This window comes from Salmo salar, chromosome 03, assembly GCF_965601325.2.
Source record: "Salmo salar chromosome 03, fSalSal1, whole genome shotgun sequence".
In the NCBI taxonomy this organism is placed as follows: domain Eukaryota; kingdom Metazoa; phylum Chordata; class Actinopteri; order Salmoniformes; family Salmonidae; genus Salmo; species Salmo salar.
This window is the reverse complement of record NC_138293.1, coordinates 47,316,461-47,337,857: the sequence shown is the minus strand read 5'-3', so window position 1 is coordinate 47,337,857 and position 21,397 is coordinate 47,316,461. Positions and strand designations below refer to the sequence as shown.

The window sequence follows — 21,397 nt, the reverse complement described above, 5'->3', positions numbered from 1 at the left end:
CAGTTAAGAACAAATTCTTCTTTACAATGACGGCCTACCCCGCCCGACGCTGGGCTAATTGTGCGCTGCCCTAATTGTGCGCTGCCCTAATTGTGCGCTGCCCTATGGGACACCCAATCACGTCCAGATGTGATACAACCTGGATTCGAACCAGGGACTGTAGTGACGCATCTTGCACTAAGATACAGTCCCTTAGCCCGCTGTGCCACTCGGGAGCCCTAGGTACCATGATAGTGTGCACTACTATAATAAGCTATAAAAATAGCCTAATATTAGCACTGGCAAGTATCAATGGGTATAGTTCTTGGCCAGAGACAGCATGTTCATCCCTGTTCTGTAGTGATGCCACCCTCGCTCAGCATGGACACTGTGTGGGCAGTCACCCAGCTCACTGAGGCTCCCCTGGGGGTGCCAGCAAAGCCTACTGGACTGCCAGAGCCAGTTCCAGAGAGATTATACTATTCCTTTCATTCATTGAGATTCTTTGTTCATTTCTATGATCTGCTCATTCTTCATGGCTTTGGAAAGAAGCTGGGTTCTATTGGATGTAGAAGTCAATGTTTCCTGGATTGGTTCTATTGTATATGATGTGTGAAGTCGAATTTGAATTTGAATCAGAAAGTGGTTTTCTTTGTATCACAATATTTGCATAATATGTACAGTGCCTTCAGAAAATATTCACACCCCTTGACCTTACACATTTTGTTGTGTTACAGCCTGAATTTGAAATGGATTACATTGAGATTTGTTGTCACTGGCCTACACACAATACCCCATAATGTCAAAGTGGAATTATGTTTTTAGAAATGTTTACAAATTAATTAAAAATGAAAAGCTGAAATGTCTTGAATCCATAAGTATTCAACCTCTTTGTTAACCCTAAATAAGTTCAGGAGTAAAATTTTGCCTAACAATTCATATAAATTGCATGGATTCGTTGTGTGCAATAATAGTGTTTAACAGGATTTTTGAATAACTACCCCATCTCTGTACAATTATCTGTAAGGTCCCTCAGTCGAGCAATGAATTTCAAGCACAGATTCAACCACAAAGACCAGGGAGGTTTTCCAATGGTTCGAAACAGTTAGAATTTAATGGCTGGGGTAGGAGAAAAGTCAGGATTGATCAACAACATTGTAGTTACTCCACAATACTAACATAAATTACAGGGAAAAGAGGGAAGCCTGTACAGAATACAAATATTCCAAAACATGCATCTTGTTTGCAATAAGGCACTAAAGTATCACTGCAAAAAATGTGGCAAAGAAGTTTACTTTTTGTCCTAATACAAAGTGTTATGTTTGGGGCAAATCCAACACAACACATCACTGAGTACCACTCTTCATATTTTCAAACAGGGTGGTGGATTCATCATGTTATGGGTATGCTTGTCATCGGCAAGGACAACAGAGGTTTTTTTTGTATAAAAAGAAGCGGAATAGAGCTAAACACAGGAAAAATCCTAGAGTAAAACTTGGTTCAGTCTACTTTCCAACAGACCCTAGGAGACAAATTCACCTTTCAGCAGCACAATTACCTAAAACACAAGGCAAAATATACTGAACACTGAAGTTGTTTACCAAGACTACATTGAATGTTGGCCAAGTTACAGTTTTGACTTAAATTGGTGTTAAAATCTATGGCAAGACTGGAAAATGGTTGTCTAGCATTGATCAGCAACCAACTTGACAGGGCTTGAAGAATTATTTTACAAATAATGGGAAAATATTGTACCATCCCGGTGTGCAAAGCTCTTAGAGACTTAACCAGAAAGACTCACAGTTGTAATCGCTGCTAAAGGTTACTCAGGGGTGTGAATACATATTCTTATGTGATTCAGGAATATTCTTACTCCTGAACCTATTTAGGGGTTGAATACTTATTGACACAAGACATTTCATTATTTGTAAAAAATTCTAAAAACAATTCCACTTTTACATTATGGGGTATTGTGTGTACGCCAGTGACACAAAAATCTCTATGTAATCCATTTGAAATGCAGGTTGTAACACAACAAAATGTGTAAAAAGTAAAGGGATGTGAATATTTTCTGAAGGCTCTGTATTTCTTGGGAGATGATAATCATATGATGACTATCAAATATAGTACCAGTCAAAACTAAACCAAATAGATACAAAATACTTTCAGAAAACAAACCACTTTTATTGATCTATTTCTGTTATATTATAACTGCACACAGCATAAATCATACATCATACACACCTCAGCAAAAGATCAGCTTAAAAGCAGAACAAATGATCTGTGATCATTGCTAATTGTTTTCCAAACTAGAATGGCTTCAGACAGCAACAGTCAGTTGTGAAGAAGTGAGGTAAGTGTACTAATTCAATGTCAATATTGTAGAAGCAATTTCTGTATTGTTATTTTGTCCAGTTTTGCATGGCCATCATAATCCACCTTCTATGAATCTTTATAGCAAGCTTGAAGTCAAAGGACTTCCACCCCCCCTTGTTTTCTTAGGTGAACCTATGGGAGCGCTCCACAAGGTCTCATGTGATCCGGTTGGTCCAAACAAGCAACCTTCGTTCTTTCACTCTCACATGTCGATCTGTGTGGACACAAAGACAATGGGTTAGATGATATGTGGCTCTTTCAATTGTTCAGTGCTGTTCTGTGGTTAAAATGATACTGAAACCGCACTTTGGACTGAACACATAAATGCAGTAAGATAGTATTGCTATCAGTCCAATATGCTAGTAAAGCAGGGACGATGACAGGGTGATGATGCAGTGTGTGTGTGTGCACGCGCAGTGGGTAATGATTGCGGGGATGTGCATAAGGCATGTGGTCACTATAGCTGCATGTGTGTTTCTCCCATCTCCTACCATCAGTCCTGTGGTTGGCGTGCGTGTGCGTTTGTGTGTATGGGGGGGGGGGGGGGGCACCAACGAACCCTTATCTCCCAGGGCAGTGATCCCCTCAGTCTGCACACAGACACAGGTCAGCACAAACAGCCTGTGTGTGTGTCTGTGCCTCACCCCACCCCCAACCCCTGACCTCTAGGTGTGGGATGGGGACGTCTAGAGGAAGGGCAGTCAGCTGGGACCCCCGAAATTACACCTCTGGGAAAACACAGACACACAATCCCAGACTCACTCAGAGACACACTTCTCTTGTCTGGCTTTTGCAACGTCATGGCCCTGTGACTCTACACTGTGACGTTCATAAGGCTAACATCAATTCCTGTTGTATAGGTGTGTTCCGTTCATTACGGATAAGGACTTGTCATAACAATTGGTCATAAAGGAGACAGGCATGGCCAGTTTAAAACAAGAACTAAATTCAGACCTATGCATTTTGATAATAAACCAATATCCAAATGCGATAATAAACTAGGGGATATATATACATATACAGTTGAAGTCGGAAGTTTACATACACCTTAGCCAAATACATTTAAACTCAGTTTTTCACAATTCCTGAAATTGAATCATAGTCAAAAATTCCTGTCTATGGTCAGTTAGGATCACCACTTTTTTTGAAGAATGTGAAATGTCAGAATAATAGTAGAGAGAATGATTTATTTCAGCTTTTATTTATTTCATCACATTCCCAGTGGGTCAGAAGTTTACATACACTCAATTAGTATTTGGTAACATTGCCTTTAAATTGTTTAACTTGGGTCAAACGTTTCTGGTAGCCTTCCACAAGCTTCCCACAATAAGTTGGGTGAATTTTGGCCCATTCCTCCTGACAGAGCTGGTGTAACTGAGTCAGGTTTGAAGGCCTCCTTGCTCGCACATGCTTTTTCAGTTCTGCCCACAAATTTTCTATAGGATTGAGGTCAGGGCTTTGTGATGGCCACTCCAATACCTTGACTTTGTTGTCCTTAAGCCATTTTGCCACAACTTTGGAAGTATGCTTGGGGTCATTGTCCATTTGGAAGACCCATTTCCGACCAAGCTTTAACTTCCTGACTGATGTCTTGAGGTGTTGCGTCAATATATCCACATAATTTTCCTCCCTGATGATGACATCTATTTTGTGAAGTGCACCAGTCCCTCCTGCAGCAAAGCACCCCCACAACATGATGCTGCCACCCCTGTGCTTCACGGTTGGGATGGTGTTCTTCGGCTTGCAAGCCTCCCCCCTTTTCCTCCAAACATAACAATGGTCATTATGGCCAAACAGTTCTATTTTGTTTTATCAGACCAGAGGACATTTCTCCAAAAAGTATGATCTTTGTCCCCATGTGCAGTTGCAAACCGTAGTCTGGCTTTTTTATGGAGGTTTTGGAGCAGTGGCTTCTTCCTTGCTGAGCAGCCTTTCAGGTTATGTTGATATAGGACTCATTTTACTGTGGATATAGATACTTTTGTACCTGTTTCCTCCAGCATCTTCACAAGGTCCTTTGCTGTTGTTCTGGGATTGAATTACACTTTTTGCACCAAAGTACGTTCATCTCTAGGAGACAAAACGTGTCTCCTTCCTGAGCGGTATGACAGCTGCGATGTCCCATGGTGTTTATACTTGCGTACTATTGTTTGTACAGATGAACGTGGTACCTTCAGGCTTTTGAAAATTGCGGAGGTCTACCATTTTTTATTTTTTTTATTTTCCCATGATGTCAAGCAAAGAGGCACTGAGTTTGAAGGTAGGCCTTGAAATACATCCACAGGTACACCTCCAATTGACTCAAATTATGTAAATTAGCCTATCAGAAGCTTCTAAAGCCATGACATAATTTTCTGGAATTTTCCAAGCTGTTTAAAGGCACAGTTAACTTAGTGTATGTAAACTTCCGACCCACTGGAATTGTGATACAGTGAATTATAAGTGAAATAATCCGTCTGTAAACAATTGTTGGAAAAATTACTTGTGCCATGCACAAAGTAGATGTCCTAACCGACTTACTAAAACGATAGTTTGTTAAGCCCATTTTTTGTCCATTAAAATAACATAAAATTGATCAGAAATACAGTGTAGACATTGTTAATGTTGTAAATGACTATTGTAGCTGGAAATGGCAGATTTTTTATGAAATATCTACATAGGCGAACAGAGGCCCATTATCAGCAAACATCATTCCTGTATTCCAATGGCACATTGTGTTAGCTAATCCAAGTTTATCATTTTAAAAGGCTAATTGATCATTAGAAAACCCTTTTACAATTATGTTAGCAAAGCTGAAAACTGTTGTGCTGATTTAAAGAAGCAATAAATCGGTCCTTCTTTAGACTAGTTGAGTATCTGAAGCATCAGCATTTGTGGGTTCGATTACAGGCTCAAAATGGCCAGAAGCAAAGTACTTTCTTCTGAAACTTGTCAGTCTATTCTTGTTCTGAGAAATGAAAGCTATTCCATGTGAGAAATTGCCAAGAAACTGAAGATTTGGTACAATTCTGTGTACTACTCCCTTCACAGAACAGCGCAAACTGTCTCTAACCAGAATAGAAAGAGGAGTGGGAGGCCCCGGTGCACAACTGAGCAAGAGGACAAGTACGTTAGAGTGTCTAGTTTGAGAAACAGCCGCCTCACAAGTCCTTAACTGGCAGCTTCATTAAATAGTACCCGCAATACACCAGTCTCAACGTCAACTGTGAAGAGGCAACTCCGGGATGCTGGCCTTCTAGGCAGAGTTCCTCTGTCCAGTGTCTGTGTTCTTTTGCCCATCTTAATCTTTGCTTTTTATTGGCTACTCTGAGATATGGCTTTTTCTTTGCAACTCTAATAGGGAATGGGAAAATGTCAATCTTCGTGGTCAATATTTGTGTAAATAAAAACATGTTTAGAAGAAAATCATGGTACCAATCACTGCTTCTAATACACCAGATATATGGCCTTGAACCGATTATTTTAAAAGATGGAGCAGCACTGAGCTAGCCTGCAACATCACTTCTCGGAGTAGCTCAAAGAGAGCAACGTATGTATTCATGAGACGCCATTTGGCTTCAATGTGCTATTGCGTCTTCACATAGTGACCGATGGCTTTGTCCATTCATATACAGTCATTGCTCTGACTCTAGGGCCCAATGCCTCTCGTACCCATGGAAGGTGGCCCCAACCAGCAGATTGGCCTAATATATTCAGAGGGGTACAGCCAGCCCCTCCTTTCCCCCTTCAACTCTCACACTGTTGAAAACTTAGACGAGGCTGCTCACACACACCCCACCAGACTGGGGTTGAGGGGACTGGGGGAGAGGGCTGATTTGGGGGTTATCCACCCCACCAGACTGGGGTTGAGGGGACTGGGGGAGAGGGCTGATTTGGGGGTTATCCACCCCACCAGACTGGGGTTGAGGGGACTGGGGGAGAGGGCTGATTTGGGGGTTATCCACCCCACCAGACTGGGTTTGAGGGGACTGGGGTAGAGGGCTGGTTAGGGGTTTGTCCACCCCACCAGACTGTAGGAGAGGGGTGGTTAGGGGGTTGTCCACCCCACCAGACTGGAGGAGAGGGGTGGTTAGGGGGTTGTCCACTCCACCAGACTGTAGGAGAGGGGTGGTTAGGGGGTTGTCCACCCCACCAGACTGTAGGAGAGGGGTGGTTAGGGGGTTATCCACCCCACCAGACTGTAGGAGAGGGGTGGTTAGGGGGTTGTCCACCCCACCAGACTGGAGGAGAGGGGTGGTTATGGGGTTGTCCACCCCACCAGACTGTAGGAGAGGGGTGGTTAGGGGGTTGTCCACTCACCAGACTGGAGGAGAGGGATGGTTAGGGGGTTGTCCACCCCACCAGACTGTAGGAGAGAGGTTGTTAGGGGGTTGTCCACCCCACCAGACTGTAAGAGAGGGGTTGTTAGGGGGTTGTCCACCCCACCAGACTGTAGGAGAGGGGTTGTTAGGGGGTTGTCCACCCCACCAGACTGTAGGAGATGGGTTGTTAGGGGGTTGTCCACCCCACCAGACTGTAGGAGAGGGGTTGTTAGGGGGTTGTCCACCCCACCAGACTGTAAGAGAGGGGTTGTTAGGGGGTTGTCCACCCCACCAGACTGGAGGAGAGGGGTGGTTATGGGGTTGTCCACCCCACCAGACTGTAGGAGAGAGGTTGTTAGGGGGTTTTCCACCCCACCAGACTGGAGGAGAGGGGTGGTTAGGGGGTTGTCCACCCCACCAGACTGTAGGAGAGGGGTTGTTAGGAGGTTGTCCACCCCACCAGACAGTAGGAGAGGGGTTGTTAGGGGGTTGTCCACCCCACCAGACTGTAGGAGAGGGGTGGTTAGGGGGTTGTCCACCCCACCAGACTGGGGTAGAGGGGTTGTTAGGGGGTTGTCCACCCCACCAGACTGGGGTAGTTGCGGTTAAAGGGAACTGTTCTATCAGTATTGCCAGATCCACTTGCGTCTGTAATATATAAAGGAAGTTTTCCATTATAATAGATGGATCCCCTTCCTTGTCCCAACACTGGTCTCTGGTGGTATTTTAGTATGAATAAATGATCACCGTGTGTGTGTGTGTGTGTGTGTGTGTGTGTGTGTGTGTGTGTGTGTGTGGTGTGTGTGTGTGTGTGTGTGTGTGTGTGTGTGTGTGTGTGTGTGTGTGTGTGTGTGAGAGAGAGACTTTCTTTCTGTTACTTCTCCTGATATTGTGTCTGTCCAACAAAGACTTCCCCGTGGCCCCCTCATTATAAATACATGTCATTGGATCACACCTCGTCTGAATCACTGAGTCTGCTGTGCTCTAAGTGGCCGTGACTGAGTCCTGAATGAGTGGCTGGAGGACAGTTATGCCAATAAAGCCAGTGTGTTTGTGTCTGTCTGTCTACGGCCCCCAGCCTATGGGAACCACAGCCTCACAGCAGGCTAGGGTCAAGGGTCGGGGGCTGTCTTTTAGATACACACACATATGCATGCACGCTCTTCTCAGACACACACACACTCCTGGAACGTCTTTATGTAAACTTCACGAAAGCAAACTTGGACTGAAAGATGAGAATGGAGGGAAATAGATGAGAGGAGAAATAAACACAAGGTCATTTTATACATTTCTCATCTACCGCTCTACTAATTGCTTTTACTCTTTACTTGGCAATGCCACTATTGTCTACATATCATTATACTGTATATCATGCATGTAAATCCTACAGGGTTGAAATCTAACCTTTACTCTTAAAGTGTGCCATAAATAGTAGGTTGGACTAACAATGCTATTTCTAATGTTTATGAGTTTGCCAAGAGAGTACCCAGCACTTCTGTCATTTGATCCTTGAATGCATAGATAATTAAGACACTGCAGCATAAATGCATGACTCTACAGCATGATACGGGCCTAGGTAAAATAGGAGAACGAGAGAGGCAGGTCAGCGTTCAATCTGGGGCACTGAGTTTTCTGCTGTCTCAACAGAGACCCACGCAGCCATCCCAGTCCTGACTCACGTATCTCCCTGTGGAAAATTAGAACCAGGCCGCAGAATTGTCCTCTCTCTTCCATCCCTCTCCCTTCCTCTCTCTCTCTCTCTCTCCTATGGCTGCAAATATCAAGGCGGCTATTTCTGACTCAATCCTCTCATCCCTTGTTCCCTCTTTGCTTCCCTGGACTGGATAGTTTCCGTCGCTTGACTTTCACTCGTCTTTTTAACTCGGGAGTGAGGTGTGACCTAGACTAAAGGACATGCAAAAGTCCCACTTCTTAGTAACAAATAAACAGTAACATAAACAAATACTAGAACCGAGTCCGTGCACGGAATCTGCCTGTGCTATTGTTACTCTGAATGTCAACAGGGGCTACACTGGAGTGCATCATATAGATTTACACTGGGCGCTACAACAACTCACACCAGATTGTTCTTTAACTTTTGAGTGATCCAGAGTGGACAATAGTAATGATATGAATGGGGCGGATGATCTTGACTGAGAAAGAGAGAGGGAGAGAACAACTTGAGATTCAGTCAAGAGAGGCTCAGACTTAGGGCACTAGCTAAAAAAACACATCTCATTGTCCCAGGTTTGTATGTGTGTGCATGGATGTGCATGTGCACATGTGGGTATTAGTAGATATGTTTGCGGGGGCATCGGTTAGAATAGCTCTGAATGTGTTTCTAGACTAATTAATGCAGTTTGGTTACAATGAACAGAACCAGAGATGGCGGCTGGCCATGCTAATCACTGCACTAGCCACTAGCCAAATATACACAGGCAGTTAGAAAAGCTAAGGCTAGCTTTTTCAAACAGAAATTTGCATCCTGTAGTACTAACTCAAATAAGTTCTGGGACACTGTAAAGTCCATGGAGAATAAGAGCACCTCCTCCCAGCTGCCCACTGCTCTGAGGCTAGGAAACACTGTTACCACCAATAAATCCACTATAATTGAGAATTTCAATAAGCATTTCTCTACGGCTGGCCATGCTTTTCACCTGGCTACCCCTACCTCGGTCAACTGCCCGGCACCCTCCACAGCAACCCGCCAAAGCCCCCACCATTTCTCCTTCACCCAAATCCAGATAGCTGATGTTCTGAAAGAGCTGCAAAATCTGGAACCATACAAATCAGCCGGGCTACACAATCTGGACCCTCTCTTTCTAAAATTATCTGCCGAAATTGTTGCAACCCCTATTACTAGCCTGTTCAACCTCTCTTTCATATCGTCTGAGATTCCCAAAGATTGGAAAGCTGCCGCGGTCATCCCCCTCTTCAAAGGGGGTGACACTCTAGACCCAAACTGCTACAGACCTATATCTATCCTACCCTGTCTTTCTAAGGTCTTCGAAAGCCAAGTTAACAAACAGATTACCGACCATTTCGAAACCCACTGTACCTTCTCCGCTATGCAATCTGGCATCAGAGCTGGTCATGGGTGCACCTCAGCCACGCTCAAGGTCCTAAACGATATCATAACCACCATCGATAAGAGACAATATTGTGCAGCTGTAGTCATCGACCTGGCCAAGGCTTTCGACTCTGTCAATCACCAGATTCTTATTGGCAGACTCGACAGCCTTGGTTTCTCAAATGATTGCCTCGCCTGGTTTACCAACTACTTCTCTGATAGAGTTCAGTGTGTCAAATCGGAGGGCCTGTTGTCCGGACCTCTGGCAGTCTCTATGGGTGTGCCACAGGGTTCAATTCTTGGGCCGACTCTCTTCTTTGTATACATCAATGATGTTGCTCTTGCTGCTGGGGATTCTCTGACCCACCTCTACGCAGAATACACCATTCTGTATACTTCTGGCCCCTCTTTGGACACTGTGTTAACTAACCTCCAGACGAGCTTCAATGCCATACAACTCTCCTTCCGTGGCCTTCAACTGCTCTTAAACGCAAGTAAAACTAAATGCATGCTATTCAATCGATCACTGCCCACACCTGCTCGCCCGTCCAGCATCACTACTCTGGACGGCTCTGACTTAGAATATGGGGACAACTACAAATACCTGGGTGTCTGGTTAGACTGTAAACTCTCCTTCCAGACTCACATTAAGCATCTCCAATCCAAAGCTAAATATAGAATCGGATTCCTGTATCGCAACAAAGCATCCTTCACTCATGCTGCCAAACACACCCTCATAAAACTGACCATCCTACCGATCCTCGACTTCGGTGATGTCATCTATAAAATAGCCTCCAACACTCTACTCAACCAACTGGATGCAGTCTATCCCAGTGCCATCCGTTTTGTCACCAAAGCCCCATACACTACCCACCATTGCGACCCGTACGCTCTTGTTGGTTGGCCCTCGCTTCATACTCATCGCCAAACCCACTGGCTACAGGTTATCTACAAGTCTCTGCTAGGTAAAGCCCCGCCTTATCTCAGCTCACTGATCACCATAGCAACACCCACTCGTAGCATGCGCTCCAGCAGGTATATCTCACTGGTCACCCCCAAAGCCAATTCATCCTTTGGTCGTCTTTCCTTCCAGTTCTCTGCTGCCAATGACTGGAACGAACTGCAAAAATCTCTGAAGCTGATGACTCATATCTCCCTCACTATCTTTAAGCACCAGCTGTCAGAGCAGCTCACAGATCACTGCACCTGTACATAGCTCATCTGTAAACAGCCCATCTATCTACCTACCTCATCCCCATACTGTATTTATTTATTTATCTTGCTCCTTTGCACTGCAGTATCTCTACTTGCACATTCATCTTCTGCACATCTACCATTCCAGTGTTTAATTGCTATATTGTAATTAATTTGCCACCATGGCCTATTTATTGTCTTAACTTACCTCATTTGCACTCACTGTATATAAGACTTTTTGTTTTATTTTGTTCTACTGTATTATTGACTGTATGTTTTGTTTATTCCATGTGTAACTCTGTGTTGTTGTATGTGTCGAATTGCTATGCTTTATCTTGGCCAGGTCGCAGTTGCAAATGAGAACTTGTTCTCAACTGACCTACCTGGTTAAATAAAGGTGAAATAAAAAATAAATTAAATTAAAAATACTAATCACTGCACTAGCCTGCCTCTTGCTTCCCAGGACCCTCTGCTGCACATGTCTCCTCCCACTCGCCAGACTAGGACCCAACATAGCCGTCTGCAGACAACTCCTGATGGGAAATGGAGGTGGCATAGAAGAGGGGGTGGAAGTGAAGGGGATGGGGGTCCCTCTCCACATTCTCTCTGTCACAATTGAATTATAGAATCCACTCTTCTTTGTCAGTGGGTTGATTCAGCCCAGCTGATGGTGTGTGTGTGTGTGTGTGTGTGTGTGTGTGTGTGGTGTGGTGTGTGTGTGTGTGTGTGTGTGTGTGTGTGTGTGTGTGTGTGTGTGTGTGTATATGTGTGTGTGAATTAGCTACGCTGGGCCGAGATCTTTCCTTAGGATCTGCCATTGTGCAAATAGAGAATTTGATGATGAAATGAGCAAATGGAGGAGTAAAGAAAAAGAAAGATGTGAATGTTTCAATACAACAAGGATTTTGGAGGCGAATAAGAGCAGATATAGCTACTACACACTACACAAACGGAGGTCTGGTGGCGTGTGAAAGTTGGGAGCCTACACGCACCCACTTCTCAAAACTCTGGGACAGGGAGACAGGGTCTATGGGTCTATTGAGCAGACAGAGAGGGAGTTGTCCCTTTAAGCAGAGCTAATGAAGCTTACACCCCAATGTATTAAAGAAGAGAAGCGAGAGTTAGAGCTGGCCTCCTTCACCCATTCACTCACTTCCTCCCTTTGGAGAGATCCTGGTGAGGTCATGATTTCCTCTCTTAAAGGCGTAGCACAGCTCATAATGCGGAGGTACAGCACTCTATGTGGCTATAGAGGTGCAGGGGAGAGCAAGGGAGAGCTAAAGTGAACGGTTTTGATGGGTGAGAGAGTAAGGGCTTGGGCTACACCTTTCTATAACGGCTTATCATAGAAACAAATCTGTTACAGGTTAATAGTGCATGTTTCAAAATGAATGAAATACCATGCGGTTAAAAGCCTTCTAAAAGCATAAACTAAGCAATGGTCTGACGGAACACACTGCATCACAAATGTTTAACATGTCATTTGTTTCCTAACATATCTTAGCTGGCAAAGAAGTTCCAGGAATGTCTGAAATCAGAATGTCAATCATAAAACAATCTCACTCTTTCAGTAGGGGAGGTCTAACTTGAGGGGGCCTGCCTGTCAGTTATTCCAGAGGGGCTGAGTGACATCCCTGCAGCAGCATCCAGTCTGACCCTCTCCTGGCCTGAAAGAGGCACTCTGAACTCCAAGGCAAACAAAAGATGGCTACTGCTTATTAAACAGGCCTGAACCTTCATTAGCATCCAGCTAGACCCAGACAGACCGAGTGGTGGCCCTACTAGCACGCGCACACTTACAACGAGAGAGGCCCCCGGTTTGGCCTTGACCCTTGAACTCTGGGGTTCTCTTTCACCTGCTGCAGAGGCATTCAGGCCTTGGTGGCCGTCTAGCCAGTGCCTGCCTGTTCTGCATGTATTTTCCTGACGTTCCCACGCTCCCAGTCCAGACATCCAGGACCAGCCTGTTCATCCCCCTCTCCAGCTCTCCATCACCAGCACACAGCAGTATTCGTATAGGACATTATGGAGATCCGCATCATGTCTCTCAGTCTGGCTGTCTGACTTCTTTGCCATCACAACCTTTGCACTCTCTAACCCCACCATTAGTATGGGCGAGCCCCCGAAACCCCACTTGAAATCATTGCCACTTCCTAATGAGCGATCGCTATAAATTCCAAAGGCGATATCCTCACTATATTCAGATTATTCTGTGACTGCGACTGTGACTGCGGAACTATCTCCCTTTGTCACACACCGAAACAACGAAATGTAATTTCTCTATAATGTTCGGTCTTCACTGCAGATACGGAACATCTCAGTTGAAATGCTGTCAGTTGATTTTTTCTATCTGTCTCTGAGGGTGTTCATTTAGTCGTGTTGTATTGTCTGTGAATTGCACAACCGCATGTTTCCATATTGCATATTGTTTCCATCTCGACCTGCCGTAGCGCCTTCGTATTTCACCAGTACCCCTCCCCTCTCCTCTTTCCTCTCTCTCTCCGAGCTTATAGTGTTGTTGATTTCTCTCTACTTCCCTCCTCGTTGCTTCCTCTTCCTGTTCCATTATCCATTTCTATTGGCTGTAATCTGCCTTCCATCCTCTCATTGGACAGAGTGAGGCAGAATATCAATAATGCATTCAACATGAGGCTAGAGCTCTTCACTGTAATGGTGGTGTGTACGTTCGGGTTGTGTATATGTCTGGGTCGTCGGACAGCAGATTGGTTCCCTCGCTGCGCTGAATATGTAAATGACTCACACACATGCATATATCCGCAGACCAAGACATGCCAAACCCCCCCTACTCCCCAAACCCCCTAAACTCTTACCCCTTCAAACACCTCACCCCGCCCAACCCCCAGGTCTAGACCCCCAAATCACCTCAGTCTCCTCCTCACCCAGACTCCCCAAAACCCCAAAATACAGACCCCCCCCCACCCCTCTCTCCTTCCTCGCTCCCACAACCATCGGACATACCCTATGATTCACGTGACCGCCATTTTGCACACATATAGCGAACTGTACAGGTCTGACTGCTGCAGCTGCCTGGCTGCATGGGCGAATGCAAATACGAAGACAGCCTTGTTGCTCAGCTGCTCAGACCATTCGCCTCAAATTTAACTATGGGAACAATGCGCCAGAGGATTTTTTTTTATGTACGTTTGAGAAATATTCCTCTCTATCCACCTAATTCCCAGACTTTAACATTTGAATTAATTGACAGTATCGGCTAGTTATTAGAAAACTCAGAATTCAGATGAGTAAATGTGCAGTGAAATGATGCCTCACCCAAGAGAGGTTTTTAAGATGTAGCATTTTCCCCGGTATTTCTCCCCGTCTGTCTGACCTGTCTGAAAGAAATGACACTGAGATACTTGAAAACAATAGTATCAGAGATTTCTTTCCGCAATAAGGAGAGCATCAGCTCAAAAGTGAATGACTCAATGCTATTTCCATCCCTCTCATTGTATATCTCTCATTTCATCTCCAATTTCAATTATATACTGAAATAGCAGAGTCGGTTACACCACAGCTTGGCGACTGGGTAGTATACATACACAGATGTGTCCAATGCCATGGAAACCAGACGACCTACTATGGAGAGACCAGTGTGCATGATAATGAGGCTATTATGGTCTGTCTGGAATTCGTTGGGCCTGGGCATCCCCTCTTAATTAGTCTGTGTGTGTGTCCTGCTTTTCATTTACGTGCGTCTGTACATGGGTGTCTGTATGCGTGTGTGTGCCAATAAACGAGTGTCTGTCTGTGTGTGTGATTAACAAAAGCCCCTGCCTCTCTGTACAGTGAGTGATTTGCATAGGGGCAGCATTTCCCAGACTCACACATCCCCCCATATGGCACCGCCAGATCGTTCCTTTGATTGTAGCCACATTACCTCTATAAAACAAAATATTACACACACACATCACAAGGGAAACAAACAGCGGTGACAAGCCTTTCTACTTAGTGTACGCACACTCACCAGCTCTATGGCATGATTATGATCAATTAGCTGTGTCAGCACACACGGTAACTAAATCAAGTGGATATGCAAATGCAATTAGCCTAGATTTGCATACGGCGGGTAAGGTAACAGATGGCGCTAGAACTGAGACGCCGATGGCCGCCATCTTTGTCAGAGGAACAGAGTGGTGGCCATTTTGTCTGAGGCTGTGCCCGTCTGGATGAAAACAACTGCGCTACGTCACCGTGACTAGGACGGTATCTTGGCACTAGCGCCCTATAACAGACAACTGCTTACAGTTGGCACATACACAGGAAAGGAAGGGGTGTGAGGGAGACCCTCCATTATAGGCTGGTCGTAGTACCTAACACTACCAGACAATTGCAGAGTACAGTGCATTTATAGGGAAAGAGATGCTGTTCGAGACCAATACAGATTTGTGGGTTGTGTGTGTTAGTTTTCTTCCCACAATACAGGTACCCCGCTACCATCTAGAAGGCGGAGACAGTACAGGTGCATCAAAGCTGGGACCGAGAGACTGAAAAACAGCTTCTATCCCCAGGCCATCAGACTTAAATAGTCACCACTAGCCGGCCTCTCCCCAATACCTTACCTTGAACCTTAGTTACTGTTACTAGCTGGGTACCACCCGGTACTCTACCTGCACTTTAGAGACTGCTGCCCTATGTACATAGTCATTGAACACTGGTCACTTTAAATGTTTATATACCGTTTTACCCACTTCATATGTACAAATACTGCTGCGCACATCTTTTCTATACATATACTGTCTATACACACAATTATATATATAAAACAAATTCCGGACTCTGACATTGCTCTAAATTGACATTTTTTAGATTTTTGTTTATTGGTTTGTATTGCTAGGTATTACTGCACTGTTGGAGCTAGAAACACAGCATTTTACTGCACCTGCGATAATATCTGCAAATATGTGTATGCGACTAATAAAATTTTATTTGAGGTATAATTTTGCTTTATATTAGATTGTAATTACAGGGAATTGCTCAGTGTTTGAAAGAAGAGGTATTGTCAGTGTGTGTAACAGTGGGAGAGTATGTTGTTACTGAGTAAGATACCTGTCTGCTGGTTCTGTGTTTTTCCAGGGAGTGTCCAGTCATCTGTACTGCTCCTGTTGTTGGCCTTGTGTTTTCCTGGGTCCTTTAGGTCCCTTTTATTCTAGCTGGTCAAAATTAATGAGCTATATCGATAGGAGATCTGACCTGGGTTTTACTTTTCATGGGTTGTAGTCTTTCGTTCTATGGTCTTTGATCATGCCAACTGAAAAATTATATTGGAATTGAACAATAAAGAGCCTGATAAAAAAAAATCTATTCAAGTGGTTGTTGTGGTTTGTATATCGCTGTGGAGGAAGCACGCCAGTGTAGAAAAGAAAAATAGAAGTGTAAAAATGAGACGTTACTGTCTCTTTGACAAATGTAAAAGTGTCCCCGGGAATAAGCAGTGAGTGGATCTGAAGTCTGAATCAAAAATCAGAACCCCCCCCACCAGCATTCACACACAGGGTGCAGGTGGGGGAGTACGTCAATCTTTTTTAAAGAAAACAGAAATAAAGAGAGAGGAAAATCCCCTTTAGCATTCTAAAAAAAAAAATAATGTGCATCATTTGGTGTTTGTTGGGAGGCCCCTTCCAGCAGAACCACACACACCCAGTGTGGTTAGGGACCCAGGCCCAGTCTGAGGAGCCTTGGCTGGGGCTGAGCGAGGTCAAGATGGGCCTCCTCTGGAGGTCTCCAGGCCCCTAGGCCGTGGGCTAACCTGGACAACCCCACTCTGTTCTCCACATTCTCTTTTCCATATTGATTTCTCTTGCCGTCATCTCCAGAGGTGCTGGTAACCAGCAGGGACTTATTCATGCCTCACCAGCCCACTCAGGAGCTCCTTTTTGGGGCCGCACTCGCTTCAAAGGGCCCTGGGATGGGAGGGTGGAGCAGGGGAGGAGAGACGAGGACAAGAGCCCATGGCGATGAATGGATGAACAGCCGCGTAGAGCCTCTCTCTCTCTGTTCAGTCGTCTACCCAGCCTTCATCCTTCACTCCATCCGCCCACTCTCTTTCTTTTTCACGTCCTCCATCTGTGAAAGGAAAATACAGAGAAAGTTTTTGTTTTTTACCTCACCTTTAGCATTCGACAACTCTCCGTTTTCATGCAAATGCAAATGTGTTACAGCAGCACTTTGATGATGGAGATGTGGGAAGCAAACACCAACTAGTGCTTTGGTAACGTTGCCTCAAGACTCTACTAAACACAAAGCAACGCTCCAGAAATGAAAAGACATGCGTTGGAGACGTTGACCTTATGCTCATAATAACACGTTTTATTGGCATATACAATGTATTACACAATGATAACAAAGCTTGCAAAGGAACCTTTTTTTTGTTTTAGTTTAAATGATGTGCTGCAATGCCATCTGATTTGTTATCGGGTTGATTTTGAATTCATAATTTCAGTAATCACACTAATATCTCTCTGATAACCTCCCCAAGGCTTCCCCAAAGTCTTCTGAAACTGCCTCCCTGACTGTCATCCCCAAGTGCATTGATGGGATATTATTCTGATGGTGTCTTGAGTCCTGTTCTGATGGTAATAGCAGAATGGACATTCCTTTATGTACCCATCGGCCCTTTGTCTTTTTTTCCCCTACACTGTGAAAGAGTTGGCCTGGGCCTCCCACCACAACCACACACCCAATGTACCCATTTATGCCTATAAGATCCAGGGGCCGGGCGATGTCCACCTATGGGGATGGTAAGAATGATGATGAACATAGCTATGGTTGTAAGAGACGTTTGGGAGACTTGAAAAGTAATGCAAATGTGCAGGACATTTAGGTTACAAAAAAAGCAAGGTTGGTAGTGGTATGCAAGTTTTTGTTGACCTTGTATTTCAGTGGGAAGCTGCAGTACAGAACGTGTGTGTATCCGTGCGTCCTTCACATATCAGTGCATTCTTATGTGGGAGTGTGTTTGCTTAAGACAGAAAATAGTAGGGACCAGAGAGGTCAGGGGTGCAGCCACGATGGCCTATGCAAAGGGGGGTTATGTGGAGGAAGATTCAGACACAATACTCCCATTGAGAGGGCTCAGACATGGGTGTTAACTCCCCATTCCCCCACACACAATAGTGCTCCCCACCAGAGGCGGGCTGGGGGACAATGTTAGTTCAAGGCAGCTCTCCACCAAGCACGGAATAAAGGCACTGCATTATAAAGACAGGAGCAGTGAGGGAGGGTTGAGAGGTGAAATGCAAAGGGGAGAGAGAGGGGGGGTTGGTGTTTGCATATGAGAGAAAGAGGGGTGTCTGTGTGTCAGCACTGAGGGGCGAGTAGCCCAGGCTTTGGACTTGAGGAAAAATAGGAATGGGAGCCTAGGAAGAGAGAGATACAGAGAAGGGGAGGCTAATAGGAGAGCTACAGGTTCAACTGAATAGGAGTATGCAGAGTATTAAGGAGTGTAGTAATATCATCTCATCAGAAAGCTCACAGGGTTCCTCCAAAAGTCTCAAAAAACAACAAATATATCACCAGCATTGCCAGTGGCAAAACAACATATTTATTGGTCTGTGGTTACAGGGGGAGCTAGTTAATAGGGGTAGAGACCCTCTCTCTCACTGGGGGGCTAATGGACCCCTGTGGTTGGAGGGGGGGGGGGGGGCAGCTTTGTCCTGCAGTAAAGGATTACACTTCTAAAACAGGGGAAAGACCCCACACCCTTCAACCTCCCGCGGACTGCAGTGAACCAAGAGGAACGAGAAAAGGAGAGCAAACAGTTACAGCTAATTCAACTGAAACATACTAAACACCACATAAAAGCAGGCAAGAAAGCAAGAGAAAGAGAGGAAATAACAAAAGGGGAACGTGAGAGATAGAGCGATAAATGAAGAGGGAATTGAGGTCAAATCTGGAAAGAAACAGATTTCTCTCCTTTTTGTCTGTCTCCATTTTGATTGACAGCTTGTAGGCTCAGACTAGACAGGCAGCTCTCTAACTCTAACCTTCTCTCGCCTCCCCTCTTCATTTCCCTACTTTCCTCTCCCCTCATGTCTCCTTTCCCCACATCCTTCCCCCCCATCTCTTCAGCTCTCCTTTCCTCTCCACACCCAGTATATTGCCTCATAGCTGCAGTGCAGAGGGAATGTCAGATTGTCAGAAACACACAGCACCCAGAATACCAAATATTTGTGACTATAAAAATCACATATATTTGTGTGTATACTCATGAAGCTACACTTTAAAGTGCCATTTGTAAGAAACCACACAACACAGCATATGACCTACTGTGAAAGCCTTGTCGGTCTCTCTCTTCTTCAAGGCTAGAGATGAGGGAGTGTATTCTACTCAAACAGCAGGGTATAAACTCCACTAACAAACCCAATAAACAGACTATACATCCCCTCACAATACTCCCACTGCCTGTGGCACAGATCCTCTCAATGTGCACATTGACTGTCACAATACGTCTTTACACAGAGCTAATTAGGAGGAGGGCCCCGTCTGAATACCAGGGCAGGAGGGAGGGGGGGAGAGAAGGAGAGAGGGATGAGTGCTTAGTCTCTGTTCACTCTGAGGACTGGCGGGTGTGTGTCTTTGATTTTTCGGGAATGTAAAGTTGGGGCCGGTAATCGAGTCAGGGGGGAGCGATATTAGTGTGACACATCCCCCGAGTAGCATGGATGCAGCGGAGGAGGGCAGCGGGGAGTGATTTGAGTGCGACACCATTCTGGGCAGTGTACAGGCAGTGAGAAAATGGAGGGGGAGAAAAATGTGTGTGACACACCGCTCTGGGCGTCGATGCCACTACAAGGATCAGTACAAAGAAAGTCACCATTTCTGCCATCTTTATCACGGCTCATCTCAAACAATGAAATCATGGTAGAATATTTGTGGACTGTATGAATCTGTCAACCCTATTAGGCATCTTTTAAAAGCCTAAAACATTTGAACATGTTACAAATCATGATTAACTAAATGAAATGTGATCTGATATAAGAGTGAATACGAAGAGGCAGCAACACCCTCGACACTGCAAAAATGCTCTCTCCCTCTCGCTTATATCACTATTGTTATCATAGAGCCTAGCCCAGCGATATAATTCTTCCATGAATCAAAGATGGTATTTAGTATTGTGTTTATAGCTGAATACTAAAATGTCCCCCTTCCCTCTCGCACCAATGCCCCCAATATTTGGACAGGGATTGAAGGTCACACTGAGAGTCCGCCTTCAAGACATTCCGCCAATGTTGCCATGTCTTCCACCAACACACACACACATATACAGTGTATACACACACACACACACACACACACACACACACACACACACACACACACACACACACACACACACACACACACACACACACACACACACACTGACCCCACCCTTCACTCCTTGTTTAAATTCGCTGTCTTTTGTGTTTCCCCAAACCACATTCTCTCTCTGTGTGTGTGTGTGTGTGTGTGTGTGTGTGTGTCAGTGTGTGTGTGTGTGTGTGTGTGTGTGTGTGTGTGTGTGTGTGTGTGTGTGTGTGTGTGTGTGTGTGTGTGTGTCACAACCAAGCTCACGGCTATGGGTCCCAGATCTAGCACAAGGCCAAGTTTGTCTGCAGGGGGTGAGAATGGACACCACAGCATACAACAGCTATCATCATAACAGAAATTAACTATCTCTCTGTAGTGCATCATAACATACTGTACCTAATAATAACTCAACAATTGAAAAATGTGTCTAAATAAATATATATATATGTGCATTACAAATGCATCATATAACAATATTTAAAACCAGAGACAGTACTGTACAGTACTGTACAGCTAAAATAAAAAAGAATCCACATTTACAGTGTTTTTGTTCTTCCAAGATAGTAAATTCAAGTTAAAATTAGGAATGATTTGTCTCCCCATCGAACCCAGTGGCCCTAAGTGAGCTGCAGTGTGTCCTGGGAGAATGGCAGGTGTCTCCATATCAGAGTGCCTCTCAGACAGCTCGTTAATTTGCACAACTTTCATACATACATTTTTTTCTCTCTGTGTGTGTGTGTGTGTGTGTGTGTGTGTGTGTGTGTGTGTGTGTGTGTGTGTGTGTGTGTGTGTGTGTGTGTGTGGGTGTGGGTGTGGGTGTGGGTGTGGGTGTGGGTGTGTGTGTGTGTGGGTGGGTGTGTGTGTGTGGGTGTGTGTGTGTGTGTGTGTGTATATATTAGCGATGGGACTTGACCCTAGCGAGCTGAACTACTGTTTTGCGTCTTGCTGGGCGTGGGAAAAAGACGAGACCCCTTTTCACAGCTGCTCTGGTGGATGGGCTGTACCAATGGGGCCCCTGCCACTACCCCCCCCCCCCCCCCCCCCGCCCCCTGTCCCCCCGTCTGTCTTCCCTCTCCCTCCCTCTCTACCATTCAGTCTGCAGCCTGCTGCCTTTCAAAAGCTGCTACAAATCCCCCTCCCTCCACCCTCCTACCCCCACACACTCTTC

General features: G+C 45.1%; 1 long non-coding RNA gene across 5 annotated transcripts in view; it reads right to left on the bottom strand.

The window, feature by feature from the left end:
* Positions 1–1,074: 1,074 nt before the first annotated feature.
* The window catches only part of LOC106600558 (uncharacterized), a 40,553-nt gene continuing 20,230 nt past the window's right edge, over positions 1,075–21,397 (bottom strand). For all 5 annotated transcript variants that reach the window (XR_001327838.3, XR_014391908.1, XR_001327842.3 and 2 more), the window contains 2 exons: positions 15,988–17,004; positions 1,075–2,569 (listed from right to left, as the gene is read on the bottom strand). This is a non-coding gene — a long non-coding RNA (uncharacterized LOC106600558). The remainder of the gene's footprint in view (positions 2,570–15,987; positions 17,005–21,397) is intronic.